The sequence below is a fragment of the Psammomys obesus genome, unplaced genomic scaffold (genome assembly GCF_907164565.1).
Source record: "Psammomys obesus unplaced genomic scaffold, mPsaObe1.curated_primary_1811, whole genome shotgun sequence".
NCBI lineage: Eukaryota > Metazoa > Chordata > Mammalia > Rodentia > Muridae > Psammomys > Psammomys obesus.
In genome coordinates, this window is record NW_026594216.1 from 756,231 (window position 1) to 771,854 (window position 15,624).

A 15,624-nucleotide genomic window follows, 5' to 3' on the forward strand; every position below is an offset into this window, starting at 1 on the left:
AAATAAATGAAAAATTGAAAGGTATACCATGTCCATGGATCTATTTTAATTATTGTTAAAATATTGTTCTTCATATATGTTAAATATAAGTTCCTTATAATTTTAATTCATAATCTCATGGCATATTTATGAGTAGACAGTAAAAACAAATTCTAAAAATTCTTTAGGAATTCAAAGTGTTTAAAATAATAAAATGAATTTTATAAAGAACAAAGTTAGAGACCAAATATTGTCTAGCTACTTTGCTTTAAATAAAGCTACAACATTAAAAATGATCTAGTCTTAGTGTTAAGCAAAATAATTAAACTAAATAGAATTAATATATTTGTTGCAAACTGATTTACAACCAATGTGTAAAGTCATACAGTAAATATTGAAGGATATTCTTTCAACAAACAACACTGGAAAAATTGAATGTCAGTTTTATTTTGGCTATAAAGTTTTCCTTTTGAATTTTTTATTTTAGTTTTCATTAATTACATTTTATTCACTTTGTATCCTCCTATAAACCCCTCCCTTCTCCTCTCCCAGTCCCACCCTCCCTTCCCTTTCTCCATATATCCCCCTCCCCTAGTCTACTGATAAGGGAGGTCTTCCTCTCCTTCCTTCTGATCCTAGTCTATCAGGTCTCATCAGGAGTGGCTGCATTGTCTTCCTCTGTGGCCTGGTAAGGCTACTCCCCCCTCAGGGGGAGGTAGTCAAAGAGCAGGCCAATTAGTTCATGTCAGAGACAGTCCCTGTTCCCGTTACTATGGAACCCACTTGGACACTGAACTGTCATGGGCTACATCTGTGCAGGGGTTCTAGGTTATCTCCATTGATGATCCTTGGTTAGAGTATCAGTCTCAAAAAGGACCCCTGTGCCCAGAATTTTTTGATTCTGTTGCTCTCCTTGTGGAACTCCTGTCCTTTCCATGACTTACTATTTCCCATTTCTTTCAGAAGACTCCCTGCACTCTGAAAAGTTCTTATTATATCAAAAGTATTTGTAAATTGATACTGTATCTAGATGTAAAAGCCTAAAAGCATAAAACTCCCAAAACAATGTAAGAGATGATTTGCCAATGTGGTTAGTCAAATAGTTCTCAGAAAAAAAACATCAAATGCACAGTCCAAGTAATTGATGAGTTGGACCTCATCTGAAAACACTGTTGGGAGAAGAAAAAGGCAGATCACAGATGGAGAGAGAACATTTACAAATCACATATGAAATAAATTTTTGTTTAAGGACCCCTATAGTTCCTATTATTCAAGAGGTAAGAAGCTGGGGCAAGAATATCTCTTCACTCCAAGAGTTCAGTGTTAGTCTCAAGCAGTTATTCTCAACCTTCCTAATGCTGTGACCCATTAATACACTTCCTTGTGTTGTGTAACCCAACCACAAAATTACTTTTGTTTCTACTTAAAAACTGCAATTTTGCTACCTTATGAATCATAATATAAATACCTATGCTTTCTAATGGCTTTAGGCAAGCCCTGTGAAGTGTTGTTCAACTCCCCAAAGGGGTCACAACTCCTAGGTTGAGAACCACTGTTCTAGATGATACAGTGAAACTTTGTATTGAACAAATAAGGTAAATGTTTTTACCCATAGTATAGAAAGTGCTTTTAAGACTCAACAGTAAAAATATAAAAACCCAATTTAATAATGGGCAAATATTTAATAGATATTTTACTCTAAAAATATGTGTGGCAAATGAAATCAATTATTTATTCCTCTTGTCAGTAGGGAAATGAAAATTAAAATGATAATATTATACTATATACCTCTTCATAATGCTAATATATACTTTTAGCAAGTAAGCACACCAAGTCTTAGTGATAATATAGGACCATAGTTCTTACATGCTACTAGTGAGGATGTACAATTGTGTGTTCATATTAACGCAGTGTTGGTTATATAAAATGTTAAACATTTATGATCCAGCAATTCTTCTGCTTCTAAGCATTTTCTCAAAATAAAATGAAAGTATATTCTCATACAAAGAATTATACACTGATACTCCAAACAAGGACTAGGCAGGGAGATAACATAAGATGCCTGCACAGATGTAGCCCATGGCAGTTCAGTATCCAAGTGGGTTCCATTGTAATAGTAACAGGGACTGCCTCTGACATGAACTGATTGGCCTGATCTTTAATTACCTCCCCCTGAGGGGGAAGCAACATTACCAGGCCACAGAAGAAGACAATGCAGCCACTCCTGATGAGACCTAATTGACTAGGATCAGAAGGAAGGAGAAGTCCTCTCCTATCAGTGGACTTGGGGAGGGGCATGCAGGCAGAGGGTGGAGGAAGGGCGGGATTAGGACAGGAGGAGGGAGGGAACCACAGGAGGGATACAAAGTGAATAAAGTGTAATTAATAAAGAATAAATGAAAAAAAAAAGAATTATGCAGGAATGTTTCCAGGAGCTTGGTTTGTAATAATCCCAAACTGGAAGGAAATGTCCTTCGACATATTGATGCACAAATGAACTGTACTATGACTAGATACTAGAATACTTCTCAGCAATGAAGTAGAATGAACTATCCGTGATATGCTACAGAATTGGAATGGTGATGTATAGTAGAGGAGTATAGAAAGGAATAAGTAACACTAAAGACTTCAGAAACTATGGAAACATATACTATAGATATGTATACTGAGAGAGTAAAAATGATAGGGCAAAATGCCCTACTAGATACCAAAGACTAATAAAAAGTGAAGTATCATGTAGGAGTTACTTTTCGAGTGTTTGTTAGCCACTGATGTCAAATAGACCCTCCAATTATACAGTCTATTGCTGTTGTTCTTAGTTACCCCCAGGACTTGACAGCAAGACCCTACTGCTGAAAACACCACATGCTTGAGTCACGGAACATAGAGAAATCAAGTGGTTATGAATCTCAAAAAGTCACCTCTACTTGTTAACTTTCATAGTGCTGAAAGGTTCTAGTTACTATAGGAGAAAAGCAGTTGTTAACCATACACAGCTATAAACCCTGATTGCTAAAGAATGATTGGCTCAAGAAGATGCAATTATAGTACAATGGACATCATGTGAGTAACCAACCACTTCCTGACTGAATTTAAGTCACGTTCCACAAGATAAAACCCATACCTGCACCATTACCAAGCTAAGAATCTATGTCTAGACAATTCATCCTAGAGAGAAATCTACTGATAAATATTTATATTATTAAACTGACTCCTAACGACTTACCATTATGACCATAAATCAGTGCATCTCTCAAAATGCATTTAGAAGATTCTGTTTGCAGTAGGGAGTAATTAACACAGTGACCCACAATTGCCCAAAGTACAAATAATAAGAAATTGAAGAATGTGCATCCCTAAAGAGAGAACTGCCTCCATCCCACAGCTCGTGGATCATCTCAGAAGAGAGGACATAAAGAAATAAAGAGCGTGAGGTGATGGAAGACTACGAGAGAATATCTTCTAGACACAGCAGGGCTACTGCACATATGAATCCACAGTGGTTTTGACAGCATGTACAAAACCAATACCTATGCAAGCCTAACCCAAACCAAATATCAACAGGGGGGATTGAATTGAGCACACTGTCCTACTCTAATCAGTGGCATTATTGGCAACTGTTAGCTGCTGTGAACAACAGTTTACTCTAAGAGTATAGGCCCTGTTAAGTCAACTGCTCTCCAGTGGAAGACTACACATCCAAGAATATTGGGGCAGCACAAATTGGTTTTAATAATGGAAAGTTAGGTAGGTAGAAAGGGAGGTGAATCATGGAAGAGTTGAGGGAAGTATTGACTATATTAACATATGATGTATGAAACTTTCAAAGAAATAATTAAAATATAAAAGAATAAGCATGGTGAATAATAAAAGATACATATAAAAGTATATACCACATGATTCCAAGTATATAACATTTCAGAAAAAAAATAGAGAAATAGAAATCAAACCAGAGATTACATGAGGTAAGCATGACATAGAGTACAGAGTTGAGTACAATGAAAAATGTCTGAATGGGATTACAAAAGACAGTGAGGAATTTATAACATTGTGGCATATGTTATTCTCTTGACTGAGGCAATGCATTTATGCAGGGATGTATATGTAAAGGCCCATCTTGATTTATTACTGTCTACAACTTCAAACTCATATCTACTTATTTATATAAAAATTAAGCAATCAGCCTTGAGTACTTGTTCCAAAATGTCCTTCCTTTCTTTTGCTCATGTGGTTCCTTGCTAAACTCTGTCCTTTTCTGTTCTTCTCAACACACATTCTTATCAGTTACTAACCATTCTTTCACTCAGTTTGTATCATTTTTCTACAAAGCCTTCCTGAAAGAGTACTCATATTTTATACCCACCCCTCACTCATGTAAGAAGTTACTGCACTTTGTGAATATCTTCCCTCGTACAAAATCTCTTCCTTCACTAGAATATAATTTTTTTGAGTAGGCATACATCATTCATCTTTGAATCACTGGTGCCCAGCATGAAAATACATTAAAATTAAATAAGACTGTTAAACAAATTGTTGGAAATTCATTATTAATGTTTACGATTAATCACATATCAGTATTACAGCTGTAACCTGCTACCATAGCAATAAAAGACACAGACACCTGTTAGATTTTTTTTAACATGCCAGTACACTGGAGCTGGGCAGAAACGAGTGCCCGAGGCTATCCTTTACCTCCCAGCCCCACATCCCATGCCAATTGCTCTAATAATTCCCAGCTGGGCTACTTCCCACCCAATAGCACATAAATACTCGCACATATATCTCATCTGGGCTGCTTCTCTCCCTCACCAATCATCAAAGCAGGCTCCTCCTGGCAACGTGGTTCTTTTTTACACTAACACATGGTGGTCTCTGCCTCTTCTATTTTGTATTTATCTCTCTCTTTCCCACGAGCCTTTTGTCTTCTAAGCCTAACTTTAGCTCTGCCTACCTCACTTCTTCCTTGTCCAGGTGTCCTGTTCATGCTGTAACAACAAATAGTTTGACCACATTTATTAGCTCCAAATAGTCTAATAGAGTGGAATGGAAAAGATACTACAGAGTCAGGAGTCTTGGTAGTAGTACTAGTAACAGTTATTATTTTTAAATGATGATTTAAGCATAGGAAAAATAAGTTCTTCATCAACTAACAGAACGTAATCAAGTGATCTGCTTCCGAGAGTCACATAAGTCCCAGCATTCTTGAGTCCTATCAGAGCTTTTTGCACAGAGCATCAACGGCCCAGGTGCCCACAAACTTGGATGTGTCACCACTAACTCTTTCCTTCACAAAAAACACAAGGATATCTACTTCTTCCATTTCTGAATTTCTCTTTGCTCAGACTCATGTCAAATTGAAGGATAAAATCTGCCCAGTTTGTGAATAGGGCCACCACATTTGCAAAATGCTACAATGACCTTATTTTCATATAAACCCAGACAAAATTTCTCCTACTCTTTCTTCGCCATTACTGGCCAGTTTCTGAACCTTTTTCTGTCTAACATTTAGAGGAACTGACACACCTACCTAACAGTTAAAATCTGCCACTTCCTCCCCCATGACTCACAGCATTTTCATAGGGTTCTTTTTATGAAGAAAGATCCTGATGTCAATTTCCAGTAAACCTCAAAGACTATAACCCACAATGATCTGGGGCCACACCCCAGGACTCACTGTGAGAGCCAGAGATGAACAGTATTTAATTACTCCACGAAAAGAAGTTGGGTAGTGAACTATTGTGGGTTCCTAACTTGATCTCTCTCCCCCACTTCTCCTTCTGTAATTGCAACACCGTCTACTTTTGCCTCGATGAGATCGAGTTTAGAGGTGTTTGTGGTTAGACAGAAACTTCAAAATACCCTGCCAGTTCATTAGCTCTGCCTTTATCCAATTCAGTCTTAGAGAACAATCTGTAACTGTTGAAAGGACCTTTGCTTTTACATGAGCATTTATGAGATACTAACAAGTTCTTCTCAAACAACAACAAAAAAAGGCAATAAGGAATGCAAGAATGCATGCCATGGTCAGAACATTTTGAAAGTAAATTATATCAATTTAGGTGCTAAGTGAGGATCCAAAGGATAGAAGCAACCAACATTCCTACACAGATATGATGCCTATGAACCACAACAATGACTAGCATGGCACAATAACCCTAAGAATGCAGTAATAGCATGCATCATAACTTGGCAGTAACTAACAGGTCTCAAATTGTACTCAGTTCTCACTCAGAAAGACAAACAGGATGGACACTGGAAGAAGGAGAAAACAGGAAATAGGACAGGAGCCTACCACAGAGGGCCTTTGAAAGACTACCAGCAATATATTAAAGCAGATGCTGAGACTCATAACCAATCTTTGGGCAGAGTGCAGGGAATCTTAGGAAAGAAGGGGGAGATAGTAAAACCTGGAGAGGACAGAAACTCCACAAGGAGAGCAACAGAACAAAAAAAAAATCTGGGCACAGGGGTCTTTTCTGAGATTGATACTCTAAACAAGGAACATTCATGGATATAACCTAGAACCCCTGTTCAAAAGTAGCTCATGGCAGCTCAGTCTCCAAGTGGATTTCCTAGTAAGGGGAAAAGGGACTGTCTCTGATATGAACTCAGTAGCGGGCTCTTTGACCACCCCTCCTCTGAGGGGGTAGCAGCCTGGCCAGGACAGAAAGGAGGACAACGCAACCAGTCCTGATGAGACCTGATAAGCTAGGGTCAGAAGGAAGGGGAGGAGGTCCTCCCCTATAAGTGGACTTGGAGAGAGGCATGGGAGGAAATGAAGGTTTGGGAGGGAATGAGGGAGGGGACTACAGCTGGGATACAAAGTTAATAAACTGTAATTAATATAAAAATTAAAATTTAATTTAAAAAGACCCACTCAAGAAGAAGTAAATACCAGAAACCTAGTGAACTACCCAATGCTAGTGTTTTTTTGAATCGTGGTGTAAAACCAACAACTGCCACTTTATTAAACAAGCACAATTCCTAACTACATTTTTAATATTTACCCTTATGCCCACAGATGAGTGTAGTCCTCCCCCAACATTAAGGAAACTTTTATTGGTAATAAACAAAAACCACAATCAATCACAATGAAGAGTTCTTGAACTCAGGCCCAATGAATATATCTATGAAACGACTCACCAACATTACTGCTAAAACATGAGCTGAACAAGGACAACAGTAATATAGACACTCTAGTGTGGACTGGGGTAAAGCCCATAAGGCCTCAACCTGAGACAAAGACAGGCAACTAAAGAACGATGAGAGTAGGAGAAATCATCTTCCCCAGGGAAGAGCGCACCAACTGATTATCCAATACCAAATCATCAGTTCAAAAAAAAATACATATATGTAACATTATACAGACTGAACAGGCTTTATGTACGAAGGGGTATGTGTATGTGTTTATTTATGTGTGTGTGTGTGTGTGTGTGTGTGTGTGTGTGACAACAATTAATGACAAAAGAGTCCATGAATTTGAAAAATAAATGAGGGGTAAAAGGGAAGGATTGGGGAAAGGAAACAGAAAGGGGAAATGGTGTGATTCTAATATGATTTCAAAGGTAAAAAAAAATTTTAAAGCAAAACTGAAGGTTTTCTATGCACACCTTTTCATAAACTTGCAAGCTAATGTTCATTGTAGGTTGTAAGAGAAAGGTATACTTTAAAAGCTACATGATTTTCATTCCTATTCAAATCCCTGTGTCATTGCATTGAGGTCTATTTAGTCTGGGATTATGAACAGGCCAGCACAAATCAACACAAGACAGGTGGAACTTGGTGAGAGAGCATACATACATTTTGTTGATATGCTCCACAGATACATTAAGAGTTGTGCCTTTTTGTCAGCCTACTATCAGCTTCAATAAAGCATAAAGCTTTGGTGGATTTGCTGCTCTGCAAGTAGGATCAAGTGGAATCAGATTGCAAGTAATAACTGACATACTGTCTTCCAGGTGTTAAAAAAAACTAGATGTGAGCAGTGTAACTCCATGAAGATGACCCACTGAGTTCCAAGAGTACAGATTGTGGTTTATTTTAATTTTTATTATTAGTTACAATTTATTAACTCTGTATCCCAGCTGTATCCTGCTCCCTCATTCCCTCCTAATCTCACCCTCCCTCCCTCATCTCTTCCCTGCCGCTTTCCAAGTCCACTGATTGGGGAGGACCTCCTCCCCTTTTATCTGACCCTGTTTTATCAGGTATCTTCAGGACTGGCTACAAAGTCCTCCTCTGTGGCCTAGCAGGACTGCTCCTCCTTTGGGGTGTGGGGAGGTCAAAGAGCCTGCAATTGAATTCCCGTCAAAAATAGTCCCTGTTCCCCTTACTAGGGACAATTGGTTACTGAGATACCACAGGGTGTGGTGGTGTACACTGGTAGGATTTGCTGAAGGAGGCAGAGGCAGGAAGATCATGAGTTTGAGGCCAGCCTGGGCTACACAGATTGTGTTTTGATAAAAACTCTGGAGTCAGGTTTACTTTAAGTTCCAGCACTGCCACTTAAGTACAGCCTTGAAAAACTTCCTTGAGCTGTTAAGCTTCCAGTTTCCTCATCTTTAAACAGGGCTAATAATACCGCCTCTATAGGAAATATTATAAAATTTCCTGACTAGCTCAGCACCAGAGATTCAGTGAGTGCCAAGTAAGGAGCAAGTTGTTCTTTTTTATTTATTACAATTTATTCACTTTGTATCCCAATGTAGGCCCCTCCCTTACCCCTTCACAATCCCTCCCTTCCTCCCACCTTTTCTCCTTCCATGCCCTTCCCCAGTTCACTGATAGGGGACTTCCTCCTCCCCTTCCATCTGACCCTAGTCTATCAGGTCTCATCAGGAATGACTGCATTGTCTTTTTCTATGCCCTGGTAAGGCTGCTCCCCCCTGAGGGGGAGGTGATCAAGGAGCAGGCCACTGAGTTCATGTCAGAGACAGTCCCTGTTCCCATTACTATGGAACCCACTTGGACACTGAACTGCCATGGGCAACATCTGTGCAGGGGTTCTAGGTTATCTCCATGCATGGTACTTGGTTGGATTATAAATCTCAGGAAAGATCCCTGTGCTCAGATTTTTTTGGTTCTGTTGCTCTCCTTATGGAGTTCCTGTTCTCTCCAGATCTTACTATTTCCCACTTCTTTCATAAGATTCCCTGCACTCTACCCAAAGGTTGGCCATAAGTTTCAGCATCTGGTTTGATAATGTGCAGTGCAGAGCCTTTCAGAGGCCCTCTGTGGCGGGCTCCTGACTTGTTCCCTCTTTTCTCCTTCTTCTGATGTCCATCCTCTTTGCCTTTCTGGATAGTGATTGAGCATTTTAACAAGAGTTCTCCCTCTTGATTAGTTTACCTACAGATTTTAGTAGGTTTATCCTGTATTATGTATCTATATGAGTGAGTATATACTGTGTGTGTCTTTTTCATATGGAATAACAAGAACCCCAGAATTGCCAAACAATCTTCTACAATAAAAGATCTTCTGGAGGTATCTCCATCCCTGATCTGAAGCTTTACTATAGAGCAACAATACTAAAAACTGCATGGTATTGGCATAGAAACTAACTGGTGGATCAATGGAATCTAATAGAAGACCCTGAAATAAACCCACACACATATGGACACCTGATCTTTGACAAAGATACCAAAACCATACAATGGAAAAAAGATAGCATCTTCAACAAATGGTGCTGGACTAACTGGATGTCTACATGGAGAAAAATGCAAATAGATCCATACTTATCACCCTGCACAATACTAGAGTCCAAGTGGATCAAAGACCTCAATATAAAACCAGACACACTAAACCTATTAAAAGAAAAATTGGGGAAGAGCCTGAAACTCATTGGCACAGGAGACAACTTCCTGAACATAACACCAACAGCACAGGCTCTAAGATCAACAATCTATAAATGGGACCTCATGAAACTGAAAAGCTTCTATAAAGCAAAGGACACTGTCATCAGAATAAAACTACTATCTACAGATTGGGAAAGGATCTTCACCAACCCTATATCTGACAGAGGCAAATATCCAGTATATACAAAGAACTAAAGATGCTTTGCCCTTTTTAAGGAAGAGAAAAAGAAAATGAAAAAAAGTAGGGAAAGATAACTCCAAATGATAGGGGCTTATTTCCTCCCATGTGGGAGCTCAGCAAGATATACCAGCAGCTAGCATGGGATAGAAATATTTATAATAAGATTATTGCTTAAAATAGGGGCAGTTATCCAGCATGCCCACACAGTCCGCCCAGTTGACACCATATCCTTTTTGTCATCCCCAAAACCAAGAACTTTGCAGTAAATGCCACTACCTTTCTACTTGGTGAAAATGAACAATCAATTAAGAAGATTTGCCTTTATATCGAAACATAGAGATTAATGGCTTACCTTGTGAGCTCTTAGGCTTTAGAAGTCTATATTTTCCTTGTTCTTAAAACTTTTCCTCCCAACCTGATTAGTCAACCTCCATCTTGCCCAACAGCCACTACTCTGGATGCCAGATCTGGACAGGTATCTGGTTACTATAGATTCTTTTATATCAACATCTACACCAGAAGTGGTAGCTAGTCCTGAGGCCATCCTGAGAGCAAGTACCTAGTCCACAGAACAACCTGCACACCGTGGTGCTTGTTGGGTTATAAAGAAGTGCTGTGGGCTATGAACACAAGCCAAACCACTATAACTAAACCAACATACTAGTTGTTGGATGGAAAATGAATGAAAGAGAATAGCTATAATGTCACAAAAATGTTTTACACTTCCTTCTGATCACGTGAAACACCTGGATTAAAGAGAAAGAAACTTGCCTCTGTGTCCTAACTCAAAGGAACATTCTATCAAAGTTGTTGTGTCTGTCTCAGGCACCATTTGGCACTGAGATAGACCCGGACGTGTCTGTTCGGTAAACTTGCTATGTACTTTCAGTTGCCTAGTAGGAGAAAGGGCTTGGTGTTTCCTGTGGTCATATGACTAGTCTCTCTTGCTAAATTTTATTTCTATCATGCCTGTCAAAAAGAGTGGGGAAGTAATACTTCTTTGAGTACATATGCAGTGTCTTGTAACTGGAAATGTTAATATCTCCAGTCTCTATAATAAATTAATAGCAGAGTCCTCTCTCAGGGAGTCTTTAGAAAACTGTATTTTGTTCACATTCTCTCTACTTTATACAAAAGAGCAGATTCTATTGTGTTCTGTGTGTCCTTATATCTGTCCTTCATGGTAGTCTTTTGGGGGATTGACAACCATATCAGTTAACTTTGTGTTTTCAGTATCTGAGCACAATGCCTGGCCATCACAGGATAGGAAAGAACGAGGAAGGAAAGCAGTGGTAGTTTGAGGGCTTTGGGGCACTCAGCATAAGGGAAAAAACAACAGTTTTTTCTTAATATCTTTGCCTCTTGTTAACAAACAAAACTGAAATCCTTTGAGTGGTAGTAAGTTAGCTGCATTGGCCTGGGCTTCAGATCACTTCTTGTGGGCATACGGGTAAGAAAACATCCTATCTAAAAGCAAAATAATCTTAACTGACCCACACAGGAAACCACATTTCAGCTCAGCATTTGCTCCTAATGTAATTTCAAAACAGTGAACATTCTGTTCAAGATTTAGAAAGCAAAACTTTGCTCACCCAGCAGTTAAGATTATTTTTTGACTCAGTCTTCTAATATGTATAATTGCCCAGAAGAGTTCCTCAAGGACAGAACTATTACTGGAAAAATTCTCCCTTCTTCCGAATTCCTCCTCCTTATCAACTGTACCAGCCAAAGCAGTGCCAGATATCAAGGGCTGTGTAACTCCTCGTTTTTAACTTAGTTCACTAAAAACTGGTCATTATTTCTGAACATAAGATTTAGTAGCCTCTGATGGAGACTTTTGTTAAGCTACAGCAATCTCCCCTGAATTTTAAGTGAGGAAATGTAGTCACAGGGGACTTTCCTCTCTCCCATTTAGATCATAATCAAATGAGCTTCTCATAGTTCTTGGACCAATGAAGACATTTTGAATTGACAAGGGACAATCATGTTAGTTTCAAAAAGCCAGGACCAAAGCTTGGCTATCACTTTGCTGAATACTTGCAGCCCCAAATTAATTATGGTACAAGAGTTGAAAACTACCGTTGCATCAAGTTATGCAAGTTTCTGCTCACGTACACATTTTATATGAGACTTGTTAATGTCCATGTTTCATATATCACAGATAATTTAATGCAAAAAAGAAGCCCTTCAGATCACAATGTTTGTCTTGCTCTTTGAAAGCCCCACACTAAACATCCTTAATTCGTATCTAGGAATAAAATAATAAAATACAGTTATAGGACACATACTGTATTGCAGGGTTTTGTTTGCTTGTTTTTTTTTTTGTTTGTTTTTTACTCATCTTATCCAAAGCATGATAGTCAGAGCACTAACTTTCTTTTTAAACGTTTTCAGATGAAGATAATACATCTCCTGGCTGCTGTTCTAAATCACTCTGGCTATGACTTTCCTTTCTACTTTAAAATCAGACCTTAAGTTTTCTAAAGAACAAGTAACATGGAAGATTTCCTCAATTTTAACTTATCTCACACAAAAACTCCAAGCATCAGAAACCACCATATATAGTAAACAATCCAAGTGCTATACTACTGTATGCTCATGGATGCTCTGGCCTGAGAAATCAGCTAACAAAACCCAATTAAATCAAAGTATTTATAACCTGATTGCCTGATGGAGCTGCTAATCTAAATATTTGTAAAACCAGAAAATTTAAAGTTTACTAGAAAGATGTATCGAGACTCCTAAAATACTGTGTCCCGCATTAGCTGGATTGGAGCTGTTAAAAGTCATAAGTCTTACCTTTCCTAGGCAGTGTTCCTCAGTACTTCAAGTAGAATTTGTTGGTTATCTTTAAGGTGGCCAGAGCAGGCTGGTAACACAGAAGTCTGTGTCTATTTGTGTAAAAGGAGAAGTGAAGAGAGAAAAAAAAAAACATAATCATGCTGTGACGACAGGAAACCCAAGCAAGAAGAGTGAGGAAGTGAGACTGAGTGTTCTCTATTAGGCTCAGATAGTCAACTGTTCCCCAGTGAGTTTTTAGAGGTTTCCACCCATAGCCCACTCTAAGCTGGTCCTGAGAACAGAAGAAGACATGACACACAAACCTGAGTCCTGGTGAACTCCACAGGGATTTGGGGGATAGTTTCTGCTTATAGAACAGTATTTCTCAATTAAAATGGCACATAGAAATTACCTGTGGATCTGTTTCTGTGTACCTGGCTCAATCACCTGACCAAAAACTATACTACTAACCCACATTGACAATAACAGCATCGTACTGGAACAAATACAGACTTGTAGACCAATAGAATATAATAGAGGACACATAAATAAACTGTACAGGTATAGATATGTACCTTTGGACAAAGACATATAAATAAATAAATAGGAAAAATATAATGTATTGAATAAAAGGTGCTGGCAAAATTAGATAGCTACTAACAGAAGAATTAAGATAACTCTGTAGGTTTTACCCAGCACAAAAAAAATTAAATGCAGATCAAAGATCTTACTTTAAAACTGAAAATGCTGAAAGTACTAGTGGAAACACTTCAAAAATATCAGTATAGGCAAAATTTTTTGGAATAGAAACCCAATAGCACAGAAAATACTCCCAGGAATTGAAAAATGGGATTATAGAAAATCAAGACCCCTCTACACAGCAAAGAACCTATTAGAAAGTGAACAGATAGCCTACAGAATGGAAGAATACCTTTGCCAGCTAGGTGTCAGACAGAAGTTTGATATTTAGAAATATAAAGGACTGTGCAAATTAAGCATAAAAAAGGCATAACTTTCAAACCTTCCTATTGAAAAATAAGCCAAAGAACTTAACAGACAGTCCTCCAAAGAAGAAATACAAATTTCATGATTTCCTTATTTTTCATTGCTGAGTAATACTCCATTGTATAGATGTACCACAGTTTCTGCATCCATTCTTCAGTTGAGGGGCATCTGGACTGTTTCCAGCTTCTGGCTATTACAAATAAAGCTGCTCAAACATGGTTGAGCAAATGTCCTTTTTGTGTACTTGAGCCTCTTTTGGGTATATGCCTAGGAGTGGTACGGCTGGATCTTGAGGAAGCGCTATTCCTAGTTGTCTGAGAAAGTGCCAGATTGATTTCCAGAGTGGTTGTACAAGTTTACATTCCCACCAGCAGTGGAGAAGGGTTCCCCTCTCTCCACAACCTCTCCAGCATGTGTTGTCCCTTGAGTTTTTCATCTTGGCCATTCTGATGGGTGTAAGGTGAAATCTAAGGGTTGTTTTGATTTGCATTTCCCTAATGGCTAACGGGGTTGAGCATTTCTTTAAGCGCTTCTCTGCCATTCGATATTCCTCTACAGAGAATTCTTTCTTTAGCTCTGTTCCCCATTTTTTATTTGGATTACTTGGTTGTTATAATGGGAATTACAGCTTGTTTAGTTCTTTATATATACTGGATATGCGTCCTCTGTCAGATAAAGGGTTGGTGATGATTCTTTCCCAATCTGTAGGCAGTCGCTTTGTTTTGATGATGGTGTCCTTTGCTTTACAGAAGCTTTTCAATTTCATGAGGTCCCATTTATTGATTGTTGCTCTTAGAACCTGTGCTGTTGGTGTTCTGTTCAGGAAGTTTTCTCCTGTACCAATGAGTTCTCGGGTATTCCCCACGTTTTTTTTCTAGCCGATTTAATGTGTCTGGTTTTATGTTGAGGTCTTTGATCCACTTGGACTTCAGTTTTGTGCAGGGTGATAAGTATGGATCTATTTTCATTTTTCTACATATAAACATCCAGTTGGACCAGCACCATTTGTTGAAGATGCTATCTTTTTTCCATTGTATGGTTTTGGCATCTTTGTCAAAAATCAGGTGTCCATAAGTGGGTGGGTTTATTTCTGGGTCTCCTGTTCTATTCCCTTGATCCACCATTCTGTTTCTATGCCAGTACCATGCAGTTTTTATTACTGTTGCTCTATCGTACAGCTTGAGATCCGGGATGGAGATACCTCCAGAAGATCTTTTATTGTAGATGATTGTTTTAGCAATTCTGGGTTTCTTGTTATTCCATATGAAGTTGAGAATTTTTCTTTCCAAGTCTGTAAAGAATTATGTTGGCAATTTGATGGGAATTGCATTAAATCTGTAGATTGCTTTTGGTAAAATGGCCATTTTTACTATGTTAATCCTGCCAAGCCATGAGCATGGGAGATCTTTCCATCTTCTCATATCTTCCTCTAATTCTTTCTTCAGAGGCTTGAAATTTTTTTCATACAAGTCTTTGACTTGCTTGGTTAGGGTTACACCAAGGTACTTTATATCATTTGTGGCTATTGTGAATGGTGTTGTTTCTCTAATTTCTTTCTCAGCCCTTTTGTCTTGGTAAATGTTGGGACCTGGAAAGGATCATCCTGAGTGAGCTGTCCCAGAAGCAAAAAGACACGCATGGTATATACTCACTCATATAAACATACAACATAGAATAAACCCACTAAAATCTGTACATCTAAACAAACTAAGCAAAAGAGAGGACCCTAACTAAAATGTTCAAGCCCCATCCTGAAAGGCAAAGAGGATGGACATCAGAAGAAAAAGAAAACAGGAAACAAGCTAGGAACCTGCCACAGAGGGC

At 38.5% G+C, this 15,624-nt stretch overlaps 1 protein-coding gene across 1 annotated transcript in view; it reads right to left on the reverse strand.

The window, feature by feature from the left end:
* Cd53 (CD53 molecule) overlaps positions 1 to 12,892 on the reverse strand; it is a 38,226-nt gene extending 25,334 nt beyond the window's left edge. Inside the window, exon 1 of the mRNA XM_055618150.1 lies at positions 12,814 to 12,892. The gene's annotated coding sequence lies outside the window, so the exon portion shown is untranslated. The remainder of the gene's footprint in view (positions 1 to 12,813) is intronic.
* Positions 12,893 to 15,624: the final 2,732 nt, after the last annotated feature.